This window comes from Equus caballus, chromosome 7, assembly GCF_041296265.1.
Source record: "Equus caballus isolate H_3958 breed thoroughbred chromosome 7, TB-T2T, whole genome shotgun sequence".
In the NCBI taxonomy this organism is placed as follows: Eukaryota; Metazoa; Chordata; class Mammalia; order Perissodactyla; family Equidae; genus Equus; species Equus caballus.
This window is the reverse complement of record NC_091690.1, coordinates 80,402,516-80,424,920: the sequence shown is the minus strand read 5'-3', so window position 1 is coordinate 80,424,920 and position 22,405 is coordinate 80,402,516. Positions and strand designations below refer to the sequence as shown.

Sequence of the window (22,405 nt, the reverse complement as noted above, 5' to 3'; positions counted from 1 at the left end):
ATACTTTTCATATGTTCACTCATTTGATCCTCACATCAATCCTATGAGGTAGGTAATATTATTTTTCCTATTTTACGGATGAGGAAACTGAGACAAACATTACACAGCTAGGAAGTGGCACGTGAGCCGTGAACCAGTCTCTGCTCTTAACCCTATTCTCTTATTCCTAGCTTGAATCGATTAGAAATCCCAAGTTAATTTTTATTGTCAGTGTTTTAATCATTGTTTTAACAATGTTGTAAGTTAGCTCTAACTGTATTAGGGACCTCTCAAAGCTTGTTGAGTAATTTCTTTAATTTCCACTAGAGGTCAGTCTATCACTTGGCAATGTAAATATTGTCTGCTTTCTGTTCTTGAAAGTGCAAAATTTCAGGTACAGTCATCCCTCAGTATCTGCGGGGATTGGTTCCGGGACCCCTGTGGATACGAAAATCTGCAGATGCTCAAGTCCCTTATATAAAATGGCATAGTGTTTGCATATAACCTACGCACATCGTCCCGTATACTTTAAATCATCTCTAGATTACTTATAATACCTAATGCAATGTAAATGCTGTGTAAATAGTTGTTATACTGTATTATTTAGGGAACAATGACAAGAAAAAAAATCTGTACGTGTTCAGTACAGACACAACCATCGTAAGCCTTTTATCTGCGGTTGGTTGAATCTGCGGATGTGAAACCTGTGGCTATGGAGGGCCACTGTACACTAAATTAAAGAAGCATGCTATGAGAGAGACTTGGGTAGCAGAATAATTTTTGAATTAGAAACATAATCAAAGAGTCATCTTTATAGTGGCAAAAGCATGCGTGTCTATTATAAGACCCAATATTGGCTCAATAGATTGTATTTGCAGAATTTAATCAAGATATCCTGTGAGATGCTACCTGGCATAGAAAAGGCTAATGACCTTGACATTTCTTTATTGCCTCTAAGCTAACCACACGTTAAATATTAAACCAATTTTGGGTTTCTAGTACTCCAAATTCCTTTCTTGATTCATTTAATTCAATCAAGGACTTAGAATATACCCTGAGAGTAATGAAACAGTGAAATTATTTAGTGTTCACTAGTAGATACTCTCTGGTAATTTTAAGGCAGTATGGATCTAGGAAATTTTTTTTAAGTAGCCTAGGGACTTTTACTTCTCAGCTTTCAAGTTTTGGACATAAGAAGGTATTGAATTAAGATGCAGAAACTAAGAGTCTTCATTTAGAAGCAACATTTTGAGGCAACTTATGTGGTTGTAAAAGAGGAGAGTCATATTTTGGAAGGATCCAATCTAGTTGTTTAGAGAGTCTGGCATGATCCTGACTACAGAGTAATTTCTCAGTTGACCAACCATGTTAGTTTTACGTAAGTAATGGTTCTGGCTACTGTAGGTTAAATAAAGCCCTTTAGGCAGCATTCAAACTAACAGAAACAATGTGACTTGACTTCAGATTTGTCACACTGGCAACATGCAGAAGAGGCCGAGCCAGCGAGGGAAGTTACACAGGAGGGTGGGTCAGCAGAGTCCGTAGGTCTGGGTAGGTAATAAGGTAAATCCAGAGGCTTGTCGGTCGATTGAGGGACAAGTGGGTCCTGTGGATAGAGATAGATGGGATATTGGGGTTCCAGGTAGACAGGTTGCATCTAAGACCTGAGAATTCTTCAAGGGCAGCAGAGAAGAGCAAATGAACACAAAAGTAAGAGTTTACGATTTCTACTTCTAACAATGCCTTTCCCTTATTGAATACTGGCTATGTGTCAGGCACTGTGCTGAGACACTGTGGATATATTACCTCATTTTCTCCTTATAATAATCTTCTGTGGCAGATTCTAATCCCCTTTTACAGACAAGGTGACTGAGGCTCAGAGTTTCAGTAACTTGCCTGGGGTCATATAGCTTGTAAATGGTATAACTGAGATTTGAACCCAGGGCTTTGTGACTCCAGCTATGAAACTCTGCTTCCTGATGCAGGAGGTATTTCTTTTCTGCCCCAGTTTTATGCTGCCTGCAGTGTAGGGATGGTCATAGGCTTACATCCAGTGGGAAATTAATCCCATAGGTACAGCCCAATTACACCAAAAGTAGAGGGTTGTAGCTTCCAGGGAGGGGAGGGTGGGGATGTTTTTGTTAAAAATGTGAAGTTTCTTAACCTTTGCCTATGAATCACAGTAAAGACCTACATTCTCCGTGTGGCGGTGATTGGATGGTGGTGGATCTGTCCCTTGTACTTCTCACCACTTTGTTGTTTTTTTCCCTCTCCTAAAATCCACTAATTATCGTACTTGGTGTTCTCTGTTGGCTTGGTTTTTCATAAATGACACTACTGGAGGTGCCCTCTCAAGGACTTTCTAGAGTCTTAATAGGACGAGTAGTGGGCCAACCTGAAAGGAAGTTTAGGGATCACTAATTTGGTCTGTCAGTATACTTTTGTCACTTTATTTTTACACCTGCAGGCAGCAGTGCTTCTGAGACCTTTTAGTCCTTTAAAGATAGCTTTGATCCTAGATCTCTTTCTGCTTGGGATATGTTTTTGAAGGGATGAGGACAGAATGTCAGCTTTCTTCTCCCAAAGGCACCCGTTGCTGAATTTCCCCTATAATCTAGCGCTTTCATCATTTCCTCCATGTTGATGGTGGCACTAGACCTGGGGAATAGCATTTATCTTTTGTTTTTTGACCTAAGTGACTGGTTAATGGTGAAAGGGCCATCAGCTAAGAATGCTTTTAATAAGGCCCTCTTTTTTGTGGTCTAGCCAGGGTTTATCTGTGGCCAACTGCTAAAAGTATTTCTTAAGTTCTCTCACTTTTTTCCTCTGAAGTTGCTTGAAGGTGATACTTAGGAAGAGTACATCCACATGCTGTACAAGGGCAAGCAAATGGAAAGTTCTTCTCTTTATATAGCTTTTAATCTCTTGGGTAAAACTTTGATTTATTTTGACAAAATAATATAGAATTCTTAACCTAGCAGTATCCTGTAACACTGGATCCACAAGTGCCAGAATTCACTTATAAGCCTTTAGCAGAATTCTGTAATTCTGCTATAGTGCCCACTTTCTTCCAAGAGGCTTTTGGGATTGTTTTTAATCCATGAATGCCCAAAGTCAACTCTGTCTCTCACTTGCTATTTCGTAGAGAAGGAAGGCATTCGATGGGGATTTCCCTGCAACCAGATCTATAACCTACTTGCGCCTGCGCCCATTCACTCTTCCTCAGAGAGCTTCCCAGCTGGCTTTCCTGCTTGTTTCCACTCTTGACTCTCTTCCCTCTTGCAACTCAAATCATGTTTTACTAATACAAACTGATGGTGTGACTCTTAAAACTTATTTATTACTTTGCATTGCTCTTAGGATAAAGCCTCGCATGTTGAATGCAGATTACAGGGCCTTGTAGGAGATGGCCCCTTGCCTACCTCACCATCTTTGACTGACAACAGGGTAGCCCTTCTTCATAGTCCAGCCTTACTGGCCCTCTTTGATTTCCTCAAATCTGCCAAGTTCCCTCCTGGATCCTCCTTTTGGAATGCATTCTTTGCTTTCCCTAGCTAACTGCTTGTTGTCCTTTAGATCTGTGCTCAAGTGTCACTCTTTCAGAGAAATCTCAATGTAGTCCCATCTCTTTTAATTATCAAGTTAATTACGTTATTTTCTACATGTTTTTATTGCCAGAAAGTTCAGTATCTCCTTTTTTTTCCCTTTCTTGAGGAGGATTGTCCCTGAGCTAACATCTGTGCCCATCTTCCTCTATTTTGTATGTGGGATGCCACCACAGCATGGCTTGATGAGCAGCGTGTAGGTTCATACTGGGGATCAGAACTGACAAACCCCAGGCCGCTGAAGTACAGCGCTCAAACTCAACCACTATGCCACTGGGGTGGTCCCCTGTGTCTCCTTTTTGAGGACTCTCCCTGAACTTTGTGTGTTGTCTAAGAACCTGTTGGCTAAGAGGTTCCTGCACCAGGTGGAGAGTGAACTGGAATTCTGGTAAGTACAGTATAGCTGTTGCTGATAAAGACTGTTGCTGTTGAAGACTGATCCTGCACAGCCCAAATGGGCAAATTATCTTTGCATTGTGATGACCTCCCCAAATTGCAGAATATGTCTGTAGTTTACATTCATGTACTCAGTTATTGTTCCTCAAAGCATAATCTTGTGTTATGCTGGCTATAGGCTGGGCTAGAGTGACCCTTCCTTCATAAACCCTTGGGCTGAGTTGAGCTTGGTTACCAACTTAGACAGCTCCTGCCTAGAAAGTAGTCTTTTGGTGACATTTGCATCCCTTCTTGCCAGAAGACTTGGGTCAGGGCCATGTCAGGTTTAACCCAACAGGTTTCCCTAACTTTGCTTCCCAAGGAATACTCCCAGAAGCGCTATGGACTTTGCATTCCAAGAAAAAGGTAGTTATTTTTAGGTTGTACACCTAAGAAAGGTCCTATTGTACCCAGATATAGGGTACTTACTCATCTTGCAGTCTGTCACTAGGGAGGCAACTTAAGTGACTCATCACAAAATAAAGAAAATTAGCTTCAAGGAGACTTGCTTCTCCCCATGCTGAGAAGCACCTCAGAGATTTTCTAGCTAAAATAATTTAATCCATACCTCTTGGGCACTCTGTTTAATCTCTGTTTCAATAACCACCCATTTACCCCCTTATTGATATATTATCCTTGTGATTATTTGTTTAAATGTCTATCTTTCTATTAAACATTTGTTTAAATGTCTATAATATAAACTCCAAGAGGGTAGGAACACTTCTGCCTTCTTATTGATGTATCTCAGTGCCCTGCAAAGTGCCTTGCACATTCATAGTTGACATTCCATGCATATTTGATGAGTGAATGGATTGTAAGTTTTCCAAAGTAGAATTTTAATAGTAACTATTACTTCTAAAAATTCAGAAGGTATTTAGAAAAGTAAAAGCATGTTAACCATATTCTCTGTCATGGAACTAGTTAAAACTTAACAAATAGAATGAAAAACAAACACAAAAATTCCATGAAACTAGGAAATGGTTCAGTTCCAGGCTAGACTGGTATCTAAGAAGTAAGGTGAAATATGGATCAAATCTAGGGAGGATGCTAAAAACTGATTCACGCTTCTCTAGATTGTAAACACAGTGCAGACTTCACTGAAAGTAAGTGCAGGGCTGTGAGCACGCTACCCTGTAAGGTTTGGGAGTTGGGATAGGCCATGTGAAAAATTGGAAAATCCCCGAGGGAGCCAGTTCCATATCTCAGAATAGAGAGGTGAGGCTAAGGGAACAGTATCTTTTTATACTTGACCTCTAACCTATAATGAAGTGAGGGGGAAGCAAGAGGAAGAAAGGACAAGGAGCTTTGCAGAAGTTGACCAGAACGAAATGAACAGAAATGAATAAGCAGTAAGTTGGCAAATCAAAGTTGGCTAAACTGCTTTACTCTCGGCTTACGGATGAGGCGCACACCAGATTAAGAGTTATTTGGGGGGACAGAAATTCCAGAAAAATACATCTGTATTCACTCGAAATATTTGGAGGGAACATAGGATTTTTAAAAATTGGAATTGAGGAGAGCAAGGCAATCCGTCTCTGGTGGTGAGGATCATGGCATGTGAGGCTCTGGAGCTGTTGGGAGCGATGGTCCCTGCCTCGTGAAGGAAGTTGGTCTGTCCGTAGTAAGAGCCAAGTCAACACATAGAAGCGGAAGCAAAAGACAAGAGAGAGACAGTCCTAGTTGAGATAAACAGGCCTGGTGGTGGTGGTGTTCAAGTCTGTGGTTCTGGTTATCCCTGAGGTCCGGCTGCTCTCATGCATTTCCTAGAATTATGTCAGGCACTCCAGTGTCCTTCCAATACATTCCTTTTATCTAAACTAGTTCGAGCAAGGTTCCCGCCATAGGCTTGCAACTAAAATGTCTGTCTAACACAATATAGATAATAAAGACAGGCAGGAAAGATCCAACATATGTTTTATTGGTGTGCCTGACAGAGCAGAACAAATGGACAGAAAAATTTTAGATATGTAATGGAGAAAAAAAGCTTCAGAGATTAAGGAAATTTATAATTTGTAGATCAAAAGGGCACAGAGGTCTAGGAAAAACTGAAACAGAATGATCACTACCAAGTGAGCGTATAATAGTAAAGTTAGTGTGCTTCAAGGTTAAGAAAATATTTTTTTCTTTTCTTTTTCTTTCTTTCTTTTTTTTGTTGAGGAAGATTAGCCCTGAGCTAACATCTGTGCCAATCTTCCCCTACTTTATATGTGGGTTGCCGCCACAGCATGACTGACAAGTGGTGTAGGTCTGCGCCGGGATCCAAACCCACAAACCCAGGCCACCAAAGCAGAGCGTACTGAATTTAACCACTAGGCCACAGGGCTGGCCCCAAGAAAGGAATCTTAAAGGCATCCAGGCAGAAAAAGCAAGTCACCCGTAGGGAGAAATCAGACTGGCTTCCGACATCCTGGTGGCAGTCATAGCCAGGAGGTAGTGGAGCAGAACTCCAGAGCTTTGGGTGAGGTCTGCGTGGGCAGACTTAATACCTTCAAGCTGTGGTTTATGTATAAAGGTATCAAACAGTATTCTCAAACATTCAAGGACCTCATTCCTGAAAAATTGCTTCATTAATAGAATTGGTCATCTAAGTGATAAATAAGGAAAAAGAACTTGCAGATGGAGAAGCAGATATATGAAAGGATTGGCAGGGCATGTGGAACCCCTTAAATATAGACCTAAGTTAAATCTAAATAATTGTGTGTATTATGAAAACAGAAGAAAATGTGAAGGCTGTACAATTAATAATGAAAAAAAGAATTATATAACAAATATAAGGCAGAGAAGATAGAAGAGGTATGTATAAGTGTGTAAAATCCTCATTTTTCTTAGTGAAAAGAAAGTTAGTAGACATAACCTAAAGTTGATAATTTGACTGGTCTGAGTTGAAATCTTGGCACTGCCGCATATCAGCTGTGTAAGCTTGGATAAGCTCGAACCTCATCTATAGTCACAGAATCTTCATCTGTATCATGGAGACAATGACACTGCCCACCCACTAAAGTTGTTGTGAGGATTAAATGCAATAATGTATGTGAAGTGCTCAGAACAGTGCCTGGCCTAGAGTAAGCATTCAATAAAAATTATCTATTGTTATTATTATTTTAGGAAGAGAACACAGGCATATAGTTTTATAATCTCAGGAAAGAGAAGGTCTTTCTAAGCATAACTCTAAACCCAGAGACCATAAAGGAAAAGATTAATAATTTGACTTCATAAAAAGTCAAGCCTTTTGCATGGCAAAATCACCATGATAAGAATCAATGAACAAATACTCAAGTGGGGAAGAATAATTGCAATCTGTTTGACAGAAGGAGGATTGATGTACTGTTAATATTCAGGGATCACTGATAAGTCAACAAGAAAATATGAGCAGCCAATGTAAAAATGGGTAATTGATGTGAGCAAACATTTTAAGAAACATAAAAATAGTAAAAATTTGAAAAAATACTTAACCTCACTTATAGTTAAAAAGGTAGAAATTAAAATGAGGTGCCATTTTCCATTTATCAAATTGGCGAAGATGAAAAAGTTTGAAAATATCTAATGATGGAGAGGGTGTGGTGAAATAGGCATTCACATATCTTTTCTTGAGGGCAATTTGGCATTGGTCAAAATTATAAACGCTCATACATTTTCTCTCTGCAATGCTACTTCTAAGAATATATTTTACCTCACTCTGGTCAGAATGGCTATAATTAACAAGACAGGAAACAACAAGTGTGGAAGAGGGAGTGCAAACTGGTACAGCCACTATGGAAAGCAGTATGGAGTATCCTCAGAAAATTAAGAATAGATCTGCCATATGATCCAGCTATCCCACTGCTGGGTATTTATCCAAAGAACTTAAAAATGCAAAGGCATAAAGATGCCTGCACCCCTTTGTTCACTGCAGCACTATACACAATAGCCAAGACTTGGAAGCAACCTAGGTGCCCATCAAGGGAGAAATGGATAAAGAAGATGTGGTATATATACACAATGGAATACTACTCAGCCATAAGAAGGGATGAAATCCGGCCATTTATGACAACGTGGATGGTCCTTGAGGGTAATATGCTGAGTGAAATAAGTCAGAGGGAGAAAGTCAAATACCGTATGACCTCACTCCTAAGTAGAAGATAAAAACAACGACAAACAAACACATAGCAATGGAGATTGGATTGGTGGTTACTGTGAGGGAAGGGGGGAGGGCAAAAGGGGTGATTAGGTTCACATGTGAGGGGATGGACTATAATTAGTTTTGGGGTGGTGAACATGATGTAATCTACACAGAATTTGAAATATATTATGATGTACATCTGAAAGCTATATATTGTTATAATCCAATGTTACTGCAATTAAAAAAAAGAAAAAGAATATATTTTAGAAATATATTTATCTTAAGATACAAAGATATATGTCAAAGGATGTTGTTTACAGCACTGCTTGTAATAGAAACAATTTGAAAGTGATATATTTGACTATTGATATGAGTTTGTTAAGTTATTTAAGGTGCTTATATACCTTAGAATATTATATAGCCATTAAAGCAAAAGGAGTATAAGTGTGTGTACTGATAATGGGAAAATGGCCAGGCTATAATCTTTAGGGAAAAAAGCAAGTTACATGAGAATAGATATAGTATGATCTTATTTATCAAAAATAATACAGAATTTATTCTTATATAAGTTTGTAGAAAATTTCTAGAATGTTATGCAAGAACTGTTAAAAGTATTTGTCTACAGGGTGGAGAATGGAGATGCTGTGGACTTCTATTTTCATTTTATATCCTCTGGACTCTTCCAATTTCTATTACAGCAATCATCTTTTAATTTTATAGTAATTAAAAACAAACAAAAATAATCTTCAATTGATGGTGACTGGTGAATGTTGCTTTTGAAGATAGAATTTTCTATTTTGGGTAAATAGCAAAATAAATCAAGTAAGTTCAACTAATGTTTATTCAACAAGAATTAGGTAAGCCCCTACTTTTCATCAAGCGCTGGACTGAGCACTCTTGATGCTTACAAGCCTGTGGAACAGACAAGGCACGATACATGCTGTAAATAGAGGTTTAGACATTTCTCCTAGAGGTTGGATTTTCCTAATTAACACCAGATGAAGTGGGATTTGCAAAATTTGGTTGCACAAACACCCCCAAATGAGTGATGGAAATCATATCTTTTTCTTGCAGGTGCTCCATTGTAGCTCAACATTTCCGGGGTTAAACCAACTCCTCTGGTTCCTCCCTGACAGTTGGTTAGGCCTTCCTAGTTCACAGATACTAACGAATTGGGTGATTTTTCTACATTAAAATTTTACAAAGGGCTGCGTCTTGGAATAAGTCCCAAATGCCACATGTTGAACTCCTTTGGACTTCTCTAGAGCTCTATGACTTAAGGTTCATTATATTGCTAATCTTCTCTACATTTATTATTATGTGAAGAAAACTGTGTACCAAATTTGTGGTGTGAAGTACAAAGATACAAGCAGCATGTGATCGAAAGCCATATATTTATTATTTGGGAATGAATTATTTGTGAAGAAGCCTAGCCATGTTTCTTTGAGGCTTCTGTCTACTCCAGCGATGATTTAGGTTAACATGAAATCTTTCATGTTGAAGTTCTTCTTGAGGTTCTAACATGATGTGCATGGAGCAAGGAGTCACAGCAAGTGTCGAATCACCTTCTTTACATCTGACTTACAGTGCTTACCCTGTCCTCTGATTCTGTTCCTTATTCCAGTTCTCTAGTGGTTGCGTTATGAATTATTTCTGTAAAAATATGAGAAGTAAGAATGTATATTTTGGCTTGCATATTTGGCTTAAGGTTTTCTTTGTGGAAGTATAGACTTTTGTTCTGATTTTAGAAGATAGGAATTTGTTGAAATTTAAGATTTCTTTTAACTTTCCCTTTGAAAGAAAATATCTTTGCCGGTATATGTTTAGCAAAGAAGGGCGTTACAGTGGTGACTTAAAATCTGTTCTTCTCTTCTTTGTTCATTCATTCTTCATAGAACAAATACTTGTGAAGTGCCTACTGTGTGTTGTACTGTTTCAGGCTCTGGAGAATATGTTGATGAGCAAAAATAATACTGTCTGTCTGCTCACAGTCTGGTGGGGGAGAGAGACTTTATTCAATTACTGGCCGAAATATATAATTATAAATTGTGATAAGTGCAATGAAGAAAAAGCACAAATTCCTTTGAAAGAGAAAAACTAGGGAGACTTAATTTGGATAAGTGATTAAAAAAGGCCTTTCTGAAGAAGTGACATTTAAACTGAGACCTGCCGGATAAGGAGTTTACCGGAAGGGAAAGGGGGTGGACGTATTTCCAGGCAGAGACAAGAGGTTTTGTGATATCATTTTATCGTACTTATGACCTTTTTAGCTGCTTATATAATTAGGTACTAGTCTATGAGCAAGACAGTTTATAGAGCTGTGTTACTGAAAAGATGCATATAAATTACATTTTTATAAATGAATTCCTGAATTCCTGCGGGCTTACATTACACTCTGTGTGCCATATCATCTGCATTTGATTGATCTGCAGTTACTTCAATTACTGCTAGACTGATCTTCCTAAAGAACAACTTGGATGATGCTTTTTCCTGCTCAGAAATCTTTACCAGCTCCTCAATTACCCGATAAAGTCCAGACTTCTCAACTTCATGGTCAAGCCCTCCCAAATGGTCTCAATCTCTTACTTCATCTTCAGTTACTCCTCTTTCTGCAGTACTCTCCGTTAGCCAACGGAATTTTTGACTGAGCATGGATGCTTTCCCATGTGTCCACCTTCACTTGCAATCTGTTTGCCTCCTTCTAAGAGTGTCCAAATCCCATGTGTATTTCCAGGCCCTTCTCAACAGTTCCCATCTAATCTCGATGTCTTCTCTGATCACCTCAGCTAGAAGTCACTTCTTTTTTGTCTGACTTATGACATTTTATTTTTACTGCTCTTGAGGCACTTCTCCCTGCTTATTTTATTTTGAAGTTATTTCTAGGTATGTCTTATCTTCTCACCTAGACTTGGAAGCTTCTTGAGGCCAAAGCCTGTGATGGATAAGCCTTTGCTTCTCTCACTGTGCCTAACACAGTCCCTGGCATATGGTAGGCTCGAAATAAAAATTTTTGGAAGGAATTTATAAGTTAATTGTTGGTTGCTAGATTGCCCTTAAAAAGTAGTTAGTGATCTCTAAACACATGCATCAAGGGACTGATATATACAAAAATCCTTTGTAACGTTAGCAATCCTAAATTCAGGTTTTCTAACAAAGGGATACCACTTGCTTGTGATGTTTGTATGTCTCTTCCCACATTTCAATGACATTGATTCACAGAGATTATTTTAGATTCATAAATGGTGCTGTCATTTCCATTTTTGCCTCTCTTTTGAAGGTTTGCATGCTCGTTTAGCCGTAAAAATGAATGAAAAGAACAAATCAGCACCCTCTCTGGTTATTGATACCCAGCGGGGAGAAATAGATTTGAAAGCATGTCTAGGTAATGTACTTATTTTGATTGTTTTGAGTTTTCCAAGTGCATGGGGATTTAAATGAGTTTGGCATAATCCCACATAGAATTTCCTTATTCATTGGTTCATTTGGATTTATACTTCTGGTAGACAACTTCCTATTGATAAGTTTTTATTAAAACCTATTTCCCTTTGAGAAGTTGTACCCTTTACCTCTGTCTGAATAAACATTTGAACAGCTATTAGATTGCTCCTCAATTTATGACTTTAGGACCATGTCATGGCTTGGGTTGATGTAATTCTCAGGATTTTTTTTTAATTGGAATAACGTTATCTCAGGCAATTTTTAAATATACAGGACAATGATATATTTCTCATAGAAACATTTGTCTCCAAGGACAACTAAAACAAAGTATAGTTGCAGAATAATGTGTAAATATTTATGATTGATTTAGTATTTGTAATTCATTTAACATTGTTGTTTTGGCTAGAAGCATTTCTTTATGAGTTTCTTTCAGTTATATTCACTTTTCCCCCGTATATACGTGGTAAGTTCTTTAAAGAGAAATCATTTAGGAATTCCGTATCTTTATGATTAGCTCTGTTGTTCTTAAAATTTAGCCCTGGAATAATATATGATTCTATATAAATTAATGAATACATGTGAATTATCAGAGGCTCTTTTTCTTTGAATATATCATTTACTTTTCTTATAAAATTATTATGTATATAGTAAAAAATCGAAAAATTTGACAGTTATAAGGAAAAATTAAAATGTATTCATAATTCTTCTTTTCACAGACATCATCATTCTAGATATTTGTTCATAAAAATCAGTCTTTAGCTAGTTAACAGTTAAGGATACATATAAATCTGGATAAAAACATAAAAATCTGATTTCCTCTCTGGAGGCCGTTTTCATATTAGATTAAATTGGGGACCTTAGAGTTTTAAAAATTTCTTTAAGATTCTTTTGATCTGGAAATTGTGAATTAGTATTTAGGAAGATCACCTGGGCCTTTTAACCTTTTCTAATTACATTGTTCACATGATGAGTGTTTTCTAAAGACTATTTATTTTAGTTATTTAATCTTGGCGTATAAATTTGAAATACCTTGGTTCATCAACAAACGTGGTTAAATAAAATAATAGTGTTTTAATTCCCATACTTAAAAATGATATATTTTTGAGCTCTTAATCACTTTTGAAAATGTTTTCATCTGCTAATTTGAATGACAATTAAATGGTCAATATAGTGTCCCTCTTTTGGATTCCTTGGAATCATATCATAGGGCAAGATTCTTGATAGACCTGGCTGTCACTTGATCATTTTTGACACCATGGGGGAGTCTGATGAATGAGTAGATAAAGATCTTGAGAATAGAAATAGTGTGTGTATTAGGCAGCATCAAATTGACGGAGGTAATAAGCTGTAAAAACTGGGAACTAAATTGTTTCATTTAGGATTCATTCATTTATTCAGCAGATATTTGTTCATCGTTCCAGCACGTTTGGTCGTATGCTTGGTATTGTTTTAGATCTGGGTTTCCCGTCCTTGGCGCTATTGACATTTTGGGTGGATAATTCTCTGTTTGGGGCCTGTTGCATTCATTGTAGATGTTTAGCAGGATACTTGGCTTCTACCCTCTAGATTCTAGTAGCACTCCCCCAGTTGTGACAACTAAAAATGTCCCTAGACATTGCCAAGTGTCCCCTGGGAGGCAAAATCACCTCCGGTTGAGAACCGCTGTTTTAGATGAACATTTGAAAAGCTGTTTCCATATTTCAAGTGTTGTTCATGTTCCATGTGCTTTGGTCTTTCAATATTTCCTGGGTAGTGCCCTATCTGAAAAAATGGCTTAGGTTTTATAATGGAATATGGAACTAGCCATATTAACTATAGGAATACTGAAATAAAACCCTCACATTTTAAAATTAACAGTCAATTTAATCATGATTCTATAGCATTTATGACATCTTGGATCAAAGAATCTACTTTTGCTTGATCTTTTGAAAAGTACTAATGCTTGTTAGTTTTCCTTTTTAAGAATGGTCCTATTCATCTTTTGTTTTAAAGGCTCTGTAACTTATTGGTACTGCATAAAAATTCCATTATTATAGAGACTGTTCTCTTTGCTTCTCTGCTGCATCCTTTTCTGAAGTTATGAGAGATGTGAAACATATTCTGGAAATTCATTCAAAGCTTTAAAACTTATTATATCCAGGAGAGACAGATTTAAAATTACTGAGGTTTCTAGTCAAAGTACTTCAAGCAGAAATCCATACTCCATTAGGCTCTCTAACATTGTGACCTTAATTTTCCAGATATTTTGCCCTTTAAATTGAAAGCAGTGTTTGAATATTATTTAAGTCTTCTGGAGGAGCTTGTAATATCACAGACTTAAGTTGTGAAACATTTGAAACAAATGAAAAGTAAAATAGCAACTGACTAAGACCATATTATTTTATATATTTTTTATTTCAAAATATCCAATGATGAAAAGATATGCATGGAACATACTTAATGCACTGAAGTTGGTGAAAAAAGCTATTTAGTACAGAGTTATTCATACTGTTACTTGAGCAGGGTTTCTTTCATGGGTTCTTTCTTGGCGTCACCTAAAGAGTTTCTCATTAGGAGTAGTTGTTAATTTCTCTGAAGTTAGGAAATTTACTTTGTATAAAACTATGGTCTGGATGAAATGAAAATCTACTTGGACAATAGCTACTGAGTTATCTTGCTTCAGCAGATGAAGCAGAAATGTAAAGCTGTATTATACCACTGAGTCAAGAAACTGAGAACTGTTTAAGAAAAAAAACCCTCTCTGTGGAAAAGGAGAGATGGAAAAATCTCTTGTTCTTTCATTAGTAAACTAGGTCAGTTTTTAAATAATATGCTTGTTGAGAAATGTACACATTTCTCAAATAATTGATATAATTTAATCCAGTTCCTATCTTGAAGGTATAAAACTGAACTGAATGCTTGAGGGGCCCTTAATTGCTTCATCTATTTTCCATTGTAAAATGTTGTTTAGGATCTAAATTGATCATATAATCTTTTCTTTAGTTTGTGGCTCACTGAAGGATGCTACATCAAATATTCTTTATTAATCTATAGAAGCTTAAAATTTATATTACCCTCTGTTTGTGTATTATTGCTTTAGTTACGAGTTAGCTATTAAGAGGATATATGGTAACCTCCCTGAGTTCCTTTACACGTATTCTGTTAGTTAAATACCAAATAAATCACATGACTATGTTAATGCCAAGTAATTATTGCATGAGTTGCCAGGGGGCATTCTTTAACCTAAAGAAGACATTGTTGGTAGAGTCTCCAAATCTTTTGTTGTCCTGTTGCAGTCCAGAACTAGGGTAGTTTGCCCTTTTTGGGATTGACATTTTATAGGTGTTCCTTGCTTTAGGCTAAGGGTGAAAAGATTCTTGCCCATTTGTAGGATGCAGCCTGTTTTTGCTGAGAGTTTTGTTCGATGAGTCTCCAGGTCAGTTTTTAATCTCCATGTGGGCCAGCTGTCTTACTCCTTCACCTTATTCACTGATAGACTGTCTCCCAAATGATTATTCATGGCCTCATCAGCCCAGCACAAGAGAGATCCATCCTCTTCGCTGAGAGAACAACTTTTAAGATGCAGCACAGTGTCCAGAAATTGCTATCAAGCCCCTGGAGGACTTATCAATATAAGAATGCCTTTTCTGTAAACTTCCCAAATCCTTCAGTAGTGAAATCCTTTTGGCTGGATCTGACATTTCTTGGATAGAGTTGAACGTCAAAGGAAGAACAGATTCTGGACGACTCTTAAAGTTATTCATCCCAGTTTATATCATCAGTATAATTGGAAACATTCCTCTTAGCTTTTATATACCTTCCTGTTGTCAGAATGGTTAATTGGCCAGACAGCATGATTCGTTGTCCCATAATTATCAACTGAAATAGTTCCTGACTCCTGACTTTTAGGGGCCCTTCTGTTAGGAGATTACAGCTCTAGATTCTTCCCCTCTTTAGCACCTCCTAAAAGGAGTAGACCTTCTGCTCCTCTTTCAAAGTCTGTAGAGACATGCATATGTGTTTGTTCATTCATTCATTCAGCATTTGTTGAACACTAGACATTAGTGCAGGACCCATCTTGTCATTTTGGGTCACTCTGCAATTTTCATGGGAAACTGCATATGTTCCTGAGCTATTTTTTTTTTCCAAAAAAAATTCTTGCTATTGGCTTTTTTCGTTAGTTAGTGGCAACAAAGTAATTTATAAAATTATACTTACGACTACTCAAATGACAAGGTTCACCCTTAGTAGAACACCTTAGCATAGAAATAGAAGATATAAAGAACAACCAAATGAAATTTTAGTACTGAAAATTACAACAATTGAAATAAAAAACTCACTAGTGTTTAGATTTAGGCTTGACTAAGTTCTAGTTCAATTGTTAAAAAATAAGACTTCGCAAGTGGGGCTGCGCGTGTCTGTTGTATCGCATCATGAGCGTCGCATCGTGTCATCAAACACATAGTGTCTGGTTGTCCCCCTTTCCGTGAAGCTAATATTGCTCCATGGGTTCAGGTGGTATCAGCCCGAACCCCCCACTGTGAATTTCTCCCGCCCACTTTTCTTCTCTTTATTCTTGATCTTCTGAAATTTTGTTTATTGATGTGGACCCTTTTTCATTAATTTTGCTGTGAAATTTGTGGTTCTTTCAGGTTTAGGGATGAGTTTCCATATTCTCCTCTTCCCAGAGACCTTTCTAAGGTGCTTAGAGGATTCCATCATCCCAGGGAAATATTTGCACTCTCCTCATTCCTAAATGTTTTGTTTAGTTTTGTACATTTTCTCAGAGACACCGAGTGTGCAGGGTCCTTTCAAAGGCAACCTCTTCATTGTCCTTGGCCTCCTAAGATCAATAGGACTTACAGAGATAGACTTGCCTCTCTGAGTATCGCAGTTATCTAATAATAGCAATTTCATTTTGGTAGATTGTGTGTCGCTCAAAACAGTAGAGTGCCCACTGGAACAACAGATCCCCTAATTGTTTTCAATGGATGCTGATTTAATATGTTACAAAGTTGTATATCGCCATTTCTCATGCCTTAGAGCAGTCGCTTTCAAACATTTTGACCCTACACACATACACACGCACACTCACACACGCACCTGAAGCAAGTTTGAAGAAGTAACACCTTTATGACAAGTGTTATCCTCTCATATTTTCTATTCTGTTTAATTTTAGAATGTTGTTCCCCAGAAATGACCTACAGTTTGTAAATCATTGCAGCTGTGGTTCTTAATATTTTTGGGGGTATGGTAGATTGTGGACCTTTTTGGCACTCTGATGAAAGTACTGGAATCTCTTCTCAGAAAAATGCACATATACACACTTTTACATACATTTTCAGGAGATTCACACTCTTTAAGCATATTCATGTACACCCTAGTTCTAGAAGCTTCTATGCTAGGTAAAATTTGGAATTATCAGCGTGCCTGGACAAATATCTGCATGGCAGATATTCTGGCCTTCCTCCCTTCCTCTTGCTGAGTATTATTAATACAGGGTTGTAGACCAGAGTAACCATGTAATAAATAAAAGTTTATCTTGCATATCAAGGATAAAAGTCTCAGAGGATCCTATTCTTCCTGGATATATAGTTGTCTTTATAGTCTTTAAAGTCAGTGCACGAGGAACTGGGAGAGACCAACACTTGCTTCTGATATGTCGAGAGCCGTTGTGTCCTTGCCGAGCTGCTCCTTTGCTAGGACCTTAGCGCATCACTCCCTTAGCAACTGCAGGCTGATTCCCCAGCCATCTTCCTTCTAGTGGAGAAACTTACTTATTACCAGTCACTTTCCCCAACTGTTCTTTATAACCACCGTCTGGTAATTAGAAGGGAGCCGCAGCTTTGTTGTGTGAGCTTCTGCCTTCCCTCTCTTTCACCTATCATGCTTTCTGTCCTTCTTTCCACAAATATTTATTGAGTTCTTTCTAGGCTTTAATGTGAGGAATAGCACAATGATGAGAAAGACTCCATGTCTTGGTGTGTCTGGCAGACCCTTGCTTCGTTCTTCGAGGCCCTCTGCTCTGTGGTTACTTCTCCTGTGCCACCATCCTTGGGCTCCAGGCAGCCTGGCTGGGGCTTACTTCCTGCTTTACTGGGCTTCAGTATTTAACTGTTTCTTGCCCACATTGGAAATTTTCATCTGCACTTTTTCTTCTGTCCAGAACAATAAATATATACATATATTTTCTTACACAAGTTTTCTTTTGCCTAGAACAACAAATGCATTTTTTCCTTTTAAATAATAACGCAAACATGCAAATCTTAAAACATCATTTCTCTTCTTGATATGTCCTGGGTCACTATTTTGGAAATAACATCACGGGAAAATGGTGTTAATGTGCAAAAATCACTCCCAAAGTTGAGAGTTAGTATCTTTGAAAGATGTCTTAATAATGGGGACATTTTCAACTGATAAAATATAGGCTCATAGTGTTTGAAACATTATTAGTATTCTTTCAAGAGCAGACATCAATCTCAGAAATCTTATGTACAAACATGACAAAATTGGTCTGTATTACACTCTGATAAAATCACAAAATGATTTTATTTTCTTCACTTTTTTATGAATGTGAAATATTTGCATATTATTACAATAACTTCCACAGCAGTTGAAACAAAATCTGATGCATTGTTAATGGTGTAGTTAAAAATGTGTGCATTACATCCATATTTTGTTGCAGTTTTCCAATAGTTTTTTTGAAAAGATTCTTAAACCTTGTATATTTTACAGTCAGGCTCAGCAAGTAGACACTATACACACTGCAGGTTACCTCTTTCAGTGCCCATGGTAGGCATCTCTAATCCATCATAGCATTCATTCTCACTGGGTTTGGACAGCCTCACATCCTCTTCAATATAGTGATCCAGGTTGTTGCTAACTGAGTGTAGACAGCATGTGAGATGAAAGCTATTTGCCATATTAGTTTTGTACCTTAACCGTTAGTGTTAACAGAAGATACCAGAAGTCTGCTGAAATTTGGAAAACGGAAAATATAATGAAGTAGAATAATGTAGTGGTTTAGGCAAAGGTTGGCAGACTTTTTTGGCAAAGGGCCAGGTGGTGTTTTAGGCTTTGAGTCACACAGTCTCTGTTGTACCTGCTCAACTCTGCCGTTGTAGTGCGAGAGCAGACATAGACAATGTGTAAATGAATGAACATGGCTGTATTCCAATAAAACTTTTTTTATAAAAACAAGCAGCAAGCCAGATTTGGCCAACAAGCCATAGTTTACTAACCTCTGGTTTAAATCTCTGCTACTCAAAATGTATTCTGTGGACAAGCAATATGAATATCACCTGTATGCTTGTTAGAAATGCAGGTCCTCGTTAGACACTCTAAACTTACTGTATCAGAGTTTTTGGGGATGGGGGCAATCTGCACGTTTGCTAGCTGGCAAGGTGATTCCGATGCTTATTCAAATTTGAGAGCCCCTAGTTTAAATAACATGGTACTTCCCTTCTTTAAAAGTTACATAGAACTCAGCTAGGAAACTATCTGATGCATTTAGTTAATGGCTGGTCTTTAATCACTCTTCCTATTTCTTCTATGGTATTTGATCTATTTAAGCTTTCTGCTGCTTCTTGGGTCATGTTTGGGAATTCACGTTTTCTAGAAAATTACCTATTTCCTCTAGGCTTCAGATTTGTTGCTGTGATGGTTTTAAAACATGTCTGCAAATTTTTGACATTCCTATCAAGACATGGATTTGTGTTCACTTCCTTTGGATCTAGGCAGGCTTATGACTGCTTCAACCAATGGAGTATGGCAGAAGTGATACTCTGTAACTTCCAAGGCTAGTTCAGAAAAGGCCATGCAGCTTTTACCCAGTTCTCAGGGATACTCACTCTAGGGAAATCTGCTGCCATGTAAGAAGTCTGATTACTCTGAGGCCGCCATGCTGGAGGGCCCATGTGTAGGTTCCCAGCTATCAGCTAGCATCTGTTGCCAGCCACTTGAGTGAGCCATCTTGAACATGGTCTCATTAAACCTTCAGATGACTGCAACTCAGCTGGTATCTCAGTGCAGTCGCATGAAAGACTCTAGCCTACATGAACCTTTCCTGACTTCCTGACTGATAAAATCTGTGAGCATAATAAAATAATTGTTATTTTAAGCTACTAAATTTTGGAGTAGTTTGTTATGCAGCGATTGTAGCTGGGAAAGTTACCTTAGAATTGCAAGCACTATTGTTTTATAATTATCTTAATGTCTTTCTTATCTGGGCTTATGATTTCTTTTATACTCCTAATCTTATATGTATTTTCCTCTCAATTTTCTTTAATTAGAGTTGAGGGGGTTTTATTTATTTTATTAATCATGTCAGAGAATCAGTTTTTAGATTTATTCATTCTACTATTTGAGATATTTCTCTTCCATTAATTGAAGTTTTACCTTTATTCATTTTTTCTGTCTAGTTTCTGTTTTTTAACTGTTCTTTTCCTGATTGCTAAAGGTGAGCAGTAGGTTAATTTCATTTGTCATCTTTTGTAAGAAGTACATTTGGAGGTGTAAGATTTCTTCTGAGTACAGCTTTCAGTGTGTCCCGTAAATTTGTTAGGAAACATTTTCCTCTTCCTAGTTTTCTGGAGAGTTTGTAATTTCAGTTTTGATCTTCTTTTTATCAAAGCATTTTGGAAAGTGTTTCTCAATTCCGAAAAGTTAAGTTTTTCTTTCTTCTTGGGAGGGGGTCTTCCATTTTTCCAACATGTATAAGTACATATTTCTCTACTCCTACAAGAAAACAAAATTCCAGCTATTCTCCCCAACGTGACCCTGTCTTCTTCCCTTACCAGTAAGTTTGCTTCTTATTCAGAGCGCTCTTACCTCCTGAGTGCCCACATGGTGCTGTAAATGCTTTTGCTTCTGCTGTCTCCCTGTGCCTGACCTTCCCAAACTTAAGTTGCTTTAGGAATGTTTGTTTCAGACGATGATTAGGTTTTTATTCCTTATTTAGTGCTGATATTATATATTCTTATTCTCTCTCAGTATCCTGTGTATCACTGCCCACATTCTGGTCTCCATAGATGCACGGCTTTCCTCCATCCTAAGGAGCAGGCAGGACTTAGCACACCTTTTCAGCCCCCACAGCCCCCAGCCTCAGGACCTACTGGAAAATGCTTAATAAATAATAGGCTTATTTTAACTCTACCCCTGTTTTATTTGGGTGTATTTTCATGGCCCAAATGTTCTGTTTGGAGTGTTGATTTCATTGAACATTTTGGAGAGAAATAATGCTACACATATGAAGTCACAGAATGGAAGTCAACTGCAGTTACATGGAAAGTTTTCTTTAAAAATGTCTCTTCCTATATATTTCCCCAAAAAGATAAGATTTAATAACTGAGCCCTTATCCTTTAAATGAGAAGTATACTGAATGTAGATCAGATTATGCCATTTAGTTTGAATATGTTGTAGTAAGTGGTATTTAGAATTGCTAAGGATCTTGATGATCATTCATTTTAAGCTCCTGTTTAGGGAGAAATCCGTTCTCCGCATTTCCCAACCTCCTGTGTAGAAACTTCTGCCTTCTTAGGGAGTTAAGCGGATTTTCTTTCCTGCTGCCTTGAGATAAAATGCTTTCCTGTGTTTTAAGTAACATTTTTAAGTATCCTGTTAAGATATTTTGTTTTCTTGTTTCAAGGGTATATCAACTATTGGTTGATATAGTTAAACATGATCTAAACTTTGGTAAACCACAATTTGGGATTGATAAATTAGAGTTTTTGATTACCCATGTTGGAAAAGCTTACTCTTTCCATCCTGTACTTTATACCTCTGTTTTCTGCCTTGCGCTGAAATTGCTTGTGTATGTGCCATATTATTTCCTTTTAGATCGAAAGGTTCAAGGACCTTACTATTTATTTCCTCCATAGGGTCCATAATTCCTTGCATATAGTAGGAGCTTGACCAATATTATTAAATAAATAATTGAAAGATATAACTGCCATAGTGATAACAGTAAAGTGATTTTAGTAGTGGTGCTACAAATTTACCATGGTAACTTTTTTTTATATGGAATATCCTATTGGAGCAAAATTATTTTTCTGGATATAATCAAAATATAGTATGTAGAAGGTTAAATTCTGAGAAGCCTAGTCATCTGTGGATCTGAAAATCTTTAGATACTTGTTAGTTCTTTCAGCATCTGGGGATGGCAAGATCAGTGAGTTAAGCAGTGATTCAGTGCAGATGAAACTTCTCTTATTGCTTCTCCCAAGGATTTAGAGCTAATTTTGGCCAAGTTTTGATAGTGCTTACCAATGCCATATAGTGTTGGGGAAGTGGAGGAATTGTGTGACAGACTTTGGGCAAAACTGGAGACTGGAGAGCAGTTGGGCACCTTGGAAATCTGAACAGAGGCAGAGCAGGCAGTTTTCGTGATGTGATGTGATATTTCATGTCAATAGCGTCATATAATATGTGGCCTTTGTATCTAGCTTCTTTTACTTAGTATAATATTTTTGAGGGTAATCTATGTTGTACATGTGTCAGTGGCTGAATAATATTCCAGTATGTCTATACCACATACCACATTTTGTTTATCCCTTTATCAGTTGTGGACATTTGGATTGTTTTCAACTTTTTGGCTACTATGAATAATGCTGCTATGTTTATTTATGTATGTGTTTTTGTGTGAATATATTTTCAGTTCTGTTGAGTCTATACCTAGAAATTACTGGTTCATGTGGTAACTCTATGTTTAACTTTTCGAGGAACTGCCAAACTTTTCCATAGCGGCTAAACCAGTTTACATTCCCGCTAGCAGTGCAGGGGAGTTCCAGTTACTCCACATCCTCTCCAACACTTGTTATTTTCTCTTTTCATTTGTTTGTTTGTTTTACTGTAATGATCCTGGTGAGTGTG

At 37.4% G+C, this 22,405-nt stretch overlaps 1 protein-coding gene across 26 annotated transcripts in view; it reads left to right on the top strand.

Moving 5' to 3' along the window:
- The window catches only part of STK33 (serine/threonine kinase 33), a 121,300-nt gene that overhangs the window by 25,580 nt on the left and 73,315 nt on the right, over positions 1-22,405 (top strand). For 6 of the 26 annotated variants that reach the window (XM_070273382.1, XM_023645988.2, XM_023645984.2 and 3 more), the window contains one exon: positions 11,396-11,500. The exons of the other annotated variants lie outside the window; for them this stretch is intronic. The gene's annotated coding sequence lies outside the window, so the exon portion shown is untranslated. The remainder of the gene's footprint in view (positions 1-11,395; positions 11,501-22,405) is intronic. 26 annotated transcript variants of the gene reach the window in all.